Source organism: Cherax quadricarinatus, chromosome 21 (assembly GCF_038502225.1).
Source record: "Cherax quadricarinatus isolate ZL_2023a chromosome 21, ASM3850222v1, whole genome shotgun sequence".
Lineage (NCBI taxonomy): Eukaryota > Metazoa > Arthropoda > Malacostraca > Decapoda > Parastacidae > Cherax > Cherax quadricarinatus.
The window spans coordinates 22378609-22391099 of NC_091312.1; the positions used below are offsets into that span (position 1 = coordinate 22378609).

At 51.8% G+C, this 12491-nt stretch overlaps 1 protein-coding gene across 21 annotated transcripts in view; it reads right to left on the reverse strand.

Moving 5' to 3' along the window:
• The window catches only part of bru1 (bruno 1), a 507347-nt gene that overhangs the window by 175113 nt on the left and 319743 nt on the right, over positions 1-12491 (reverse strand). The window lies entirely within an intron of this gene.

A 12491-nucleotide genomic window follows, 5' to 3' on the forward strand; every position in this document is an offset into this window, starting at 1 on the left:
GGAGAAAACTTTAATTAGCTACTGAAACACAATAATGCAGACACGCTACACACACACTACATACACACACACACTACACACACACACACACACACTACACACACACACTACACACACACACTACACACACACACACACTACACACACACACTACACACACACACACACACACACACACACACACACACACACACACACACACACACACAGGCCTAGTGTCTAATCGACATGTGCCTAGGACAAAATGGTAACTAACACACACACACACACACACAGGCCTAGTGTCTAATCGACATGTGCCTAGGACAAAATGGTAACTAACACACACACACACACACACACACACACACCACACACCACACACACCACACACACCACACACACACCACACACACACACACACACACACACCATACACAGGCCTAGTGTCTAATCGACACGTGCCTAGGACAAAATGGTAACTAACACACACACACACACACACACACAGGCCTAGTGTCTAATCGACATGTGCCTAGGACAAAATGGTAACTAACACACACACACACACATACACATACAACAGGCCTAGTGTCTAATCGACATGTGCCTAGGACAAAATGGTAACTAACAGCAGTGGCTGTAACACAACATTCTCACTTGTCCTCACATCCGACACGGATGCAAGGCCATCTCATCTTCAAGGTGAAGGGCTCTTGATCCAAGGAATTTGAGTTGCCTTACCCTACCTGACCTCCCAATCCCCAGGCACTGTACAACCCATAAGGATTTAGCGCTTCGTCGTAAATATATATATAAAAAATGACGAACCATCAACGTTAATGGCCGTCAGCGCTCAGACTTGACACTGTTGATTCAGCTTCAGTGTTCAGGGGTGACCACGTGGCACGGCTGGCACCCTCCTACCCAGCGCCATGCCAGCAGCGTGAGTGCCAGAGTGCCAGAACTGCTGCCATAAGCGTGATTGCCAACAGTGCTCCACGCTAAGTCACTGAGCACACAGCGTCCAAGACTTTTCAACATCTCATCAGACGAACAATTAAGAAAAGATCTCTTTACTATCTTCAAAGAGGAGCTTTACGGGTTCCTTAAAGAAGTTTCGGATCGGCTAGGTTCTAGTGCTTCACAAGACTAGATGCAGCTAGCAGCAACAGCCTCACTGATCAGGTTGTAAATAGTAAAGCATTGTGAGAAGTAGACACACTCCCTCACCCCACCACTTCAGGTAGCACGCTCCCTCACCCCACCACTTCAGGTAGCACGCTCCCTCACCCCACCACTTCAGGTAGCACGCTCCCTCACCCCACCACTTCAGGTAGCACGCTCCCTCACTCCATCACACCATCACAATTTGCACAAGAGTGTCATCCATTAAGAACACTGTAAATCTTCAAGCTGGTATAAGCCAAATCTTCCAATGAGCAGCAGAAAACAATATGATGTTCAGTGAGAACAAATTCTAACTACTCTGTTATGAAAAATTATCTTACTGCTAGGACAACTAATAGTCCTCAAGAGGAAATTGGACAAGTATCTTCACCAGGTGCCAGATCAACCAGGTTGTGATGGATATGTTGGCCAGCGGACCACATATCCATTGAAGACTGAGACACTTATGCAGCATATGGGAATCTTTATTCAGGAAACGTTTCGCCACACAGTGGCTTCATCAGTCCAATACAAAGAGGAAGGCGTAAGGAGAGGAGGAGTATGAGGTAATCAGTCCCTCAACCTGGAGTCGATGTGTTCAGTCCATCAATCTTGTAGAATGTACAGCATAGGGCCGTAGACGTGGCTTATATACTGTAGTGAGGTGAGGTGAAGCAGGTGGAGGCGGGGTCATAGTGGTACCATCCACTAGTCGAAGTAGGTCTTCGTCCAAAGGTTGAACAAGTGTTGAAGAATTCTTTGTAACAAGATCCCATGATGCTGCAGTGTCTGACAGTTGTGATGAATGGTTTGAAAAAACGACAAGTTGAAGATTGAGACACTTATGCAGCATATGGGAATCTTTATTCAGGAAACGTTTCGCCACACAGTGGCTTCATCAGTCCAAGCCACTGTGTGGCGAAACGTTTCCTGAATAAAGATTCCCATATGCTGCATAAGTGTCTCAATCTTCAACTTGTCGGTTTTTCAAACCATTCATCACACATATCTATTGAAAGCTAGAACGGAATATCAAACGAATTCTAACGACGTAACAAAACGAAAAACTAACATGAAGGACTTAAGAGTGATAACGTTAGAGTATCTCACCTTCAATGAGGAAAAACAATATGATGCATAAAGAGAACCTTTAAAACAAGGGATGCCAAGTGTGGCATGCAAAGAGTACGTAGCCTTCATTCGGTGCATGTACACACCCTCATTGGAAGGCTCTCCCCCCAACCAGCGAACCAGTACTAAGGATCGAACGATGGGGCCCTATCGTTCGATCAGTACCCAGGCTCAGCCAATGAGAAGATGGTTCTGGCAATCGCAGAGTTGTGGGCACCACCCGCCTTTCTGCCCTTGTCATATCCATACTAGAGCTGGTTGAGCACGGTTGTCCATTCTGTCTCCAGGCTGTGTCTTGGCCTTGCCTAAACCGTGTTGTACACATACATTTTCCAACTGTACATAGTGTACATAGTTGTAAATATCCACATTGAAATATATTTTCCTTCACCAAGAGCAAAGTCATTCAGCTGTGTTTGTTCTGCTCCTTGCTGCTATTTACACCCAGGATAACATACTTTATTGTCCCTGGGTTGTAATACCAAGCCAGTGATGATCCTCTTTAAATCACTTTTTCTGTCTAGGTTGGAATACTGTTGTACACTATCAGCCCCCTTTCAAGGCATGCGAAATTGCAGATCTGGAGAATATACAAAGGACCTTCACTGCACGAATAAGTTCAATACAGCACCTCAATTACTGGGAACGTTTGAGGGTGCTAGACCCGTACTCCTTGGAGTGCAGGCGAGAAAGGTACATCATAAATAAAACCTGGAAAATCCTAGATAGACTGCTCCCAAATATGAACACAGAAATTACTCCCTATCAACGCAAAAGACTCGGCAAAAGACTGGACAGATACCTGAAGTCAATACCCGACCAGCCGGGCTGTGGTTTGTACGTTGGAGTGTGTGGGGCCAGCAGTAACAGCCTGGTTGATCAGGCCCTGATCCACCCTGATGCCTAGTCATAGACCCGACCGCGGGGTCGTTGACCCCGGGACCCCTTAAGGTAGGTAGGTAAACAGACCACTTCAGATAGCACGCTTCATCACCCTAACACTTCATTCAGGTAGCGTCTCTACATAGCACCGCAATGCATCATCGCTACCACCAGCCCTGATACTGCCAACACCACCACCACCAGCCCTGCTACTGCCAACACCACCACTACCACCAGCCCTGCTACTGCCAACACCATCACTACCACCAGCCCTGCTACTGCCAACACCACCACTACCACCAGCCTTGCTACTGCCAACACCACCACTACCACCAGCCCTGCTACTGCCAACACCACCACTACCACCAGCCTTGCTACTGCCAACACCACCACTACCACCAGCCTTGCTACTGCCAACACCACCACCATCACCAGCCCTGCTACTGCCAACACCACCACTACCACCAGCCCTGCTACTGCCAACACCATCACTACCACCAGCCCTGCTACTGCCAACACCACCACTACCACCAGTCCTGCTACTGCCAACACCACCACCAGCCCTGCTACTGCCAACACCACCACTACCACCAGCCTTGCTACTGCCAACACCACCACTACCACCAGCCTTGCTACTGCCAACACCACCACCATCACCAGCCTTGCTACTGCCAACACCACCACTACCACCAGCCCTGCTACTGCCAACACCATCACTACCACCAGCCCTGCTACTGCCAACACCACCACTACCACCAGCCCTGATACTGCCAACACCACCAGCCCTGCTACTGCCAACACCACCACCACCACCAGCCCTGCTACTGCCAACACCACCACCACCACCAGCCCTGCTACTGCCAACACCACCACCACCACCACCAGCCCTGCTACTGCCAACACCACCACCACCACCAGCCCTGCTACTGCCAACACCACCACCACCACCAGCCCTGCTACTGCCAACACCACCACTACCACCAGCCCTGCTACTGCCAACACCACCACTACCACCAGCCCTGCTACTGCCAACACCACCACTACCACCAGCCCTGCTACTGCCAACACCACCACTACCACCAGCCCTGCTACTGCCAACACCAACACCACCACTACCACCAGCCCTGCTACTGCCAACACCAACACCACCACTACCACCAGCCCTGCTACTGCCAACACCAACACCACCACTACCACCAGCCCTGCTACTGCCAACACCACCACCACCACCAGCCCTGCTACTGCCAACACCACCACCACCACCAGCCCTGCTACTGCCAACACCACCACCACCACCAGCCCTGCTACTGCCAACACCACCACCACCACCACCACCACCACCACCAGCCCTGCTACTGCCAACACCACCACCACCACCAGCCCTGCTACTGCCAACACCACCACCAGCCCCTACTACCACCAGCCCTGCTACTGCCAACACCAACACCACCACTACCACCAGCCCTGCTACTGCCAACACCACCACCACCACCAGCCCTGCTACTGCCAACACCACCACTACACCTGCACATCATCACTCTACCAGTAATTAAGACACACTCAAGCATGGCCTCTTTAACATGGGTGATCAACTAACATGATCAAGACATAAATTACTACCGTAAAAACTGTAGAGTGATGGAGGTGTACCTGTGACAGGAACGTGCACCTGCGACAGGAACGTGCACCTGTGACAGGAACGTGCATCTGTTACATGAAGGTGCACCTGTAAGGGTAATTACTACACCAGGCCCGTGATGTACATTAATGGTGACTTCCTTTAAGCTCCCCCCAGGGAAGGTTCCTTGATGTTGGTGAGGGGCTCTTGATTTAGGGAATTGGATCTGTGCTCCAGTTCCCCGAATTAAGCCTGAATGCCTTCCACATCCCCCCCAGGCGCTGTATAATGCTACGGGTTTAGCGCTTCCTCTTGATTATAATAATAATTCCTTTAAGCTTCTGAAGTGTGCACAACTTCGTTACACGCACTTTACCAGGTGCTGCATGACTCCTTCGGGTTTAACCTTTCCCCATGAATATCATAGCCAGGCAATACAAATTTAAGGTCTTTTAATGATCAACCAGGCTGTTGCTACATGAAAAAGAGAGGTAAACTGAGTCTCCCACGACCCTTCCCCACCCACTTCACCCTCCGACAACTCCCACCCCACTCGTCAACCTCCAACAACCCCCCCCCCCGTCTCCACTTCATCAACCCCCCCCCCGTCTCCACTTCATCAACCCCCCCCCCTCCTCCACTATCTCATTAGTCTCATTATAAAAACTATTAGAGCTTTGGCTTCTCTGATTGCTTTCAAGGAGATCTAAAAATACTCTGCTGTTCCTTTACCGCTGTGAGCAGACACTGACCTTGCTCGTGCACCGAAGCTTGAAGCTCACTGCACCAGGAAACATGGGTGAGCTTGGTGAAGCTCACTGCACCAGGAAACATGGGTGAGCATGGTGAAGCTCACTGCACCAGGAAACATGGGTGAGCATGGTGAAGCTCACTGCACCAGGAAACATGGGTGAGCATGGTGAAGCTCACTGCACCAGGAAACATGGGTGAGCTTGGTGAAGCTCACTGCACCAGGAAACATGGGTGAGCTTGAAGCTCACTGCACCAGGAAACATGGGTGAGCATGGTGAAGCTCACTGCACCAGGAAACATGGGTGAGCATGGTGAAGCTCACTGCACCAGGAAACATGGGTGAGCATGGTGAAGCTCACTGCACCAGGAAACATGGGTGAGCATGGTGAAGCTCACTGCACCAGGAAACATGGGTGAGCTTGAAGCTCACTGCACCAGGAAACATGGGTGAGCATGGTGAAGCTCACTGCACCAGGAAACATGGGTGAGCATGGTGAAGCTCACTGCACCAGGAAACATGGGTGAGCTTGAAGCTCACTGCACCAGGAAACATGGGTGAGCATGGTGAAGCTCACTGCACCAGGAAACATGGGTGAGCATGGTGAAGCTCACTGCACCAGGAAACATGGGTGAGCATGGTGAAGCTCACTGCACCAGGAAACATGGGTGAGCATGTTGAAGCTCACTGCACCAGGAAACATGGGTGAGCATGTTGAAGCTCACTGCACCAGGAAACATGGGTGAGCATGGTGAAGCTCACTGCACCAGGAAACATGGGTGAGCTTGGTGAAGCTCACTGCACCAGGAAACATGGGTGAGCATGTTGAAGCTCACTGCACCAGGAAACATGGGTGAGCATGGTGAAGCTCACTGCACCAGGAAACATGGGTGAGCATGGTGAAGCTCACTGCACCAGGAAACATGGGTGAGCATGTTGAAGCTCACTGCACCAGGAAACATGGGTGAGCATGAAGCTCACTGCACCAGGAAACATGGGTGAGCGTGGTGAAGCTCACTGCACCAGGAAACATGGGTGAGCTTGGTGAAGCTCACTGCACCAGGAAACATGGGTGAGCATGGTGAAGCTCACTGCACCAGGAAACATGGGTGAGCTTGGTGAAGCTCACTGCACCAGGAAACATGGGTGAGCATGGTGAAGCTCACTGCACCAGGAAACATGGGTGAGCATGTTGAAGCTCACTGCACCAGGAAACATGGGTGAGCTTGGTGAAGCTCACTGCACCAGGAAACATGGGTGAGCTTGGTGAAGCTCACTGCACCAGGAAACACGGGTGAGCTTGGTGAAGCTCACTGCACCAGGAAACACGGGTGAGCTTGGTGAAGCTCACTGCACCAGGAAACATGGGTGAGCTTGAAGCTCAATGCACCAGGAAACATGGGTGAGCATGAAGCTCAATGCACCAGGAAACATGGGTGAGCATGAAGCTCACTGCACCAGGAAACATGGGTGAGCATGGTGAAGCTCACTGCACCAGGAAACATGGGTGAGCTTGAAGCTCACTGCACCAGGAAACATGGGTGAGCTTGAAGCTCACTGCACCAGGAAACATGGGTGAGCATGGTGAAGCTCACTGCACCAGGAAACATGGGTGAGCTTGGTGAAGCTCACTGCACCAGGAAACATGGGTGAGCATGGTAAAGCTCACTGCACCAGGAAACATGGGTGAGCATGGTGAAGCTCATTGCACCAGGAAACATGGGTGAGCTTGAAGCTCACTGCACCAGGAAACATGGGTGAGCATGGTGAAGCTCACTGCACCAGGAAACATGGGTGAGCTTGGTGAAGCTCACTGCACCAGGAAACATGGGTGAGCATGAAGCTCACTGCACCAGGAAACATGGGTGAGCTTGGTGAAGCTCACTGCACCAGGAAACATGGGTGAGCACGGTGAAGCTCACTGCACCAGGAAACATGGGTGAGCATGGTGAAGCTCACTGCACCAGGAAACATGGGTGAGCTTCGTGAAGCTCACTGCACCAGGAAACATGGGTGAGCATGGTGAAGCTCACTGCACCAGGAAACATGGGTGAGCTTGAAGCTCACTGCACCAGGAAACATGGGTGAGCACGGTGAAGCTCACTGCACCAGGAAACATGGGTGAGCATGAAGCTCACTGCACCAGGAAACATGGGTGAGCATGGTGACGCTCACTGCACCAGGAAACATGGGTGAGCTTGGTGAAGCTCACTGCACCAGGAAACATGGGTGAGAATGGTGAAGCTCACTGCACCAGGAAACATGGGTGAGCATGGTGAAGCTCACTGCACCAGGAAACATGGGTGAGCATGGTGAAGCTCACTGCACCAGGAAACATGGGTGAGCATGAAGCTCACTGCACCAGGAAACAAGGGTGAGCATGGTGAAGCTCACTGCACCAGGAAACATGGGTGAGCATGGTGAAGCTCACTGCACCAGGAAACAAGGGTGAGCTTGAAGCTCACTGCACCAGGAAACATGGGTGAGCTTGGTGAAGCTCACTGCACCAGGAAACATGGGTGAGCATGAAGCTCACTGCACCAGGAAACATGGGTGAGCTTGGTGCAGCTCACTGCACCAGGAAACATGGGTGAGCATGGTGAAGCTCACTGCACCAGGAAACATGGGTGAGCATGGTGAAGCTCACTGCACCAGGAAACATGGGTGAGCATGGTGAAGTTCACTGCACCAGGAAACATGGGTGAGCATGGTAAAGCTCACTGCACCGGGAAACATGGGTGAGCATGGTAAAGCTCCGTGCACCAGGAAACATGGGTGAGCATGGTGAAGCTCACTGCACCAGGAAACATGGGTGAGCATGGTGAAGCTCACTGCACCAGGAAACATGGGTGAGCATGGTGAAACTCACTGTACCAGGAAACATGGGTGAGCATGGTGAAACTCACTGCACCAGGAAACATGGGTGAGCTTAGTGAAGCTCACTGCACCAGGAAACATGGGTGAGCATGGTGAAGCTCACTGCACCAGGAAACATGGGTGAGCTTGAAGCTCACTGCACCAAAAAACATGGGTGAGCATGGTGAAGCTCACTGCACCAGGAAACATGGGTGAGCATGGTGAAGCTCACTGCACCAGGAAACATGGGTGAGCTTGAAGCTCACTGCACCAGGAAACATGGGTGAGCATGAAGCTCACTGCACCAGGAAACATGGGTGAGCATGAAGCTCACTGCACCAGGAAACATGGGTGAGCACGGTGAAGCTCACTGCACCAGGAAACATGGGTGAGCACGGTGAAGCTCACTGCACCAGGAAACATGGGTGAGCATGGTGAAGCTCACTGCACCAGGAAACATGGGTGAGCATGGTGAAGCTCACTGCACTAGGAAACATGGGTGAGCTTGAAGCTCAATGCACCAGGAAACCTGGGTGAGCATGGTGAAGCTCACTGCACCAGGAAACATGGGTGAGCATGGTGAAGTTCACTGCACCAGGAAACATGGGTGAGCATGGTGAAGCTCACTGCACCAGGAAACATGGGTGAGCATGAAGCTCACTGCACCAGGAAACATGGGTGAGCATGGTAAAGCTCACTGCACCAGGAAACATGGGTGAGCATGGTGAAGCTCGCTGCACCAGGAAACATGGGTGAGCTTGGTGAAGCTCACTGCACCAGGAAACATGGGTGAGCATGGTGAAGCTCACTGCACCAGGAAACATGGGTGAGCATGAAGCTCACTGCACCAGGAAAAATGGGTGAGCATGGTGAAGCTCACCACCAGGAAACATGGGTGAGCATGAAGCTCACTGCACCAGGAAACATGGGTGAGCATGGTGAAGCTCACTGCACCAGGAAACATGGGTGAGCTTGAAGCTCACTGCATCAGGAAACATGGGTGAACATGAAGCTCACTGCATCAGGAAACATGGGTGAGCATGAAGCTCACTGCACCAGGAAACATGGGTGAGCTTGGTGAAGCTCACTGCACCAGGAAACATGGGTGAGCACGGTGAAGCTCACTGCACCAGGAAACATGGGTGAGCACGGTGAAGCTCACTGCACCAGGAAACATGGGTAACCATGGTGAAGCTCACTGCACCAGGAAACATGGGTGAGCATGGTGAAGCTCACTGCACCAGGAAACATGGGTGAGCTTGAAGCTCAATGCACCAGGAAACATGGGTGAGCATGGTGAAGCTCACTGCACCAGGAAACATGGGTGAGCATGAAGCTCACTGCACCAGGAAAAATGGGTGAGCATGGTGAAGCTCACCACCAGGAAACATGGGTGAGCATGGTGAAGCTCACTGCACCAGGAAACATGGGTGAGCATGGTGAAGCTCACTGCACCAGGAAACATGGGTGAGCTTGAAGCTCACTGCATCAGGAAACATGGGTGAGCATGAAGCTCACTGCATCAGGAAACATGGGTGAGCATGAAGCTCACTGCACCAGGAAACATGGGTGAGCTTGGTGAAGCTCACTGCACCAGGAAACATGGGTGAGCACGGTGAAGCTCACTGCACCAGGAAACATGGGTGAGCACGGTGAAGCTCACTGCACCAGGAAACATGGGTAACCATGGTGAAGCTCACTGCACCAGGAAACATGGGTGAGCATGGTGAAGCTCACTGCACCAGGAAACATGGGTGAGCTTGAAGCTCAATGCACCAGGAAACATGGGTGAGCATGGTGAAGCTCACTGCACCAGGAAACATGGGTGAGCATGGTGAAGTTCACTGCACCACGAAACATGGGTGAGCATGGTGAAGCTCACTGCACCAGGAAACATGGGTGAGCATGAAGCTCACTGCACCAGGAAACATGGTTGAGCATGGTAAAGCTCACTGCACCAGGAAACATGGGTGAGCATGGTGAAGCTCACTGCAACAGGAAACATGGGTGAGCTTGGTGAAGCTCACTGCACCAGGAAACATGGGTGAGCATGAAGCTCACTGCACCAGGAAAAATGGGTGAGCATGAAGCTCACCACCAGGAAACATGGGTGAGCATGGTGAAGCTCACTGCACCAGGAAACATGGGTGAGCATGGTGAAGCTCACTGCACCAGGAAACATGGGTGAGCATGGTGAAGCTCACTGCACCAGGAAACATAGGTGAGCATGGTGAAGCTCACTGCACCAGGAAACATGGGTGAGCATGGTGAAGCTCACTGCACCAGGAAACATGGGTGAGCATGGTGAAACTCACTGCACCAGGAATCATGGGTGAGCTTGGTGAAGCTCACTGCACCAGGAAACATGGGTGAGCTTGGTGAAGCTCACTGGACCAGGAAACATGGGTGAGCATGAAGCTCACTGCCCCAGGAAACATGGGTGAGCTTGGTGAAGCTCACTGCACCAGGAAACATGGGTGAGCATGGTGAAGCTCACTGCACCAGGAAACATGGGTGAGCTTGGTGAAGCTCACTGCACCAGGAAACATGGATGAGCATGAAGCTCACTGCACCAGGAAACATGGGTGAGCATGGTGAAGCTCACTGCACCAAGAAACATGGGTGAGCATGAAGCTCACTGCACCAGGAAACATGGGTGAGCATGGTGAAGCTCACTGCACCAGGAAACATGGGTGAGCTTGGTGAAGCTCACTGCACCATGAAACATGGGTGAGCATGGTGAAGCTCACTGCACCAGGAAACATGGGTGAGCTTGAAGCTCACTGCACCAGGAAACATGGGTGAGCTTGAAGCTCACTGCACCAAGAAACATGGGTGAGCATGGTTAAGCTCACTGCACCAGGAAACATGGGTGAGCATGGTGAAGCTCACTGCACCAGGAAACATGGGTGAGGTTGGTGAAGCTCACTGCACCAGGAAACATGGGTGAGCTTGGTGAAGGTCACTGCACCAGGAAACATGGGTGAGCTTGAAGCTCACTGCACCAGGAAACATGGGTGAGCTTGAAGCTCACTGCACCAGGAAACATGGGTGAGCATGGTGAAGCTCACTGCACCAGGAAACGGGTGAGCTTGGTGAAGCTCACTGCACCAGGAAACATGGGTGAGCTTGGTGAAGCTCACTGCACCAGGAAACATGGGTGAGCATGGTGAAGCTCAATGCACCAGGAAACATTGGTGAACTTGAAGCTCACTGCACCATGAAACATGGGTGAGCTTGAAGCTCACTGCACCAGGAAACATGGGTGAGCATGGTGAAGCTCACTGCACCAGGAAACATGGGTGAGCTTGGTGAAGCTCACTGCACCAGGAAACATGGGTGAGCTTGAAGCTCACTGCACCAGGAAACATGGGTGAGCATGAAGCTCACTGCACCAGGAAACATGGGTGAGCATGAAGCTCACTGCACCAGGAAACATGGGTGAGCTTGGTGAAGCTCACTGCACCAGGAAACATGGGTGAGCACGGTGAAGCTCACTGCACCAGGAAACATGGGTGAGCACGGTGAAGCTCACTGCACCAGGAAACATGGGTGAGCATGGTGAAGCTCACTGCACCAGGAAACATGGGTGAGCTTGAAGCTCAATGCACCAGGAAACATGGGTGAGCATGGTGAAGCTCACTGCACCAGGAAACATGGGTGAGCATGGTGAAGTTCACTGCACCAGGAAACATGGGTGAGCATGGTGAAGCTCACTGCACCAGGAAACATGGGTGAGCATGAAGCTCACTGCACCAGGAAACATGGTTGAGCATGGTAAAGCTCACTGCACCAGGAAACATGGGTGAGCATGGTGAAGCTCACTGCACCAGGAAACATGGGTGAGCTTGGTGAAGCTCACTGCACCAGGAAACATGGGTGAGCATGGTGAAGCTCACTGCACCAGGAAACATGGGTGAGCATGAAGCTCACTGCACCAGGAAAAATGGGTGAGCATGGTGAAGCTCACCACCAGGAAACATGGGTGAGCATGGTGAAGATCACTGCACCAGGAAACATGGGTGAGCATGGTGAAGCTCACTGCACCAGGAAACATGGGTGAGCATGGTGAAGCTCACTGCACTAGGAAACATGGGTGAGCAT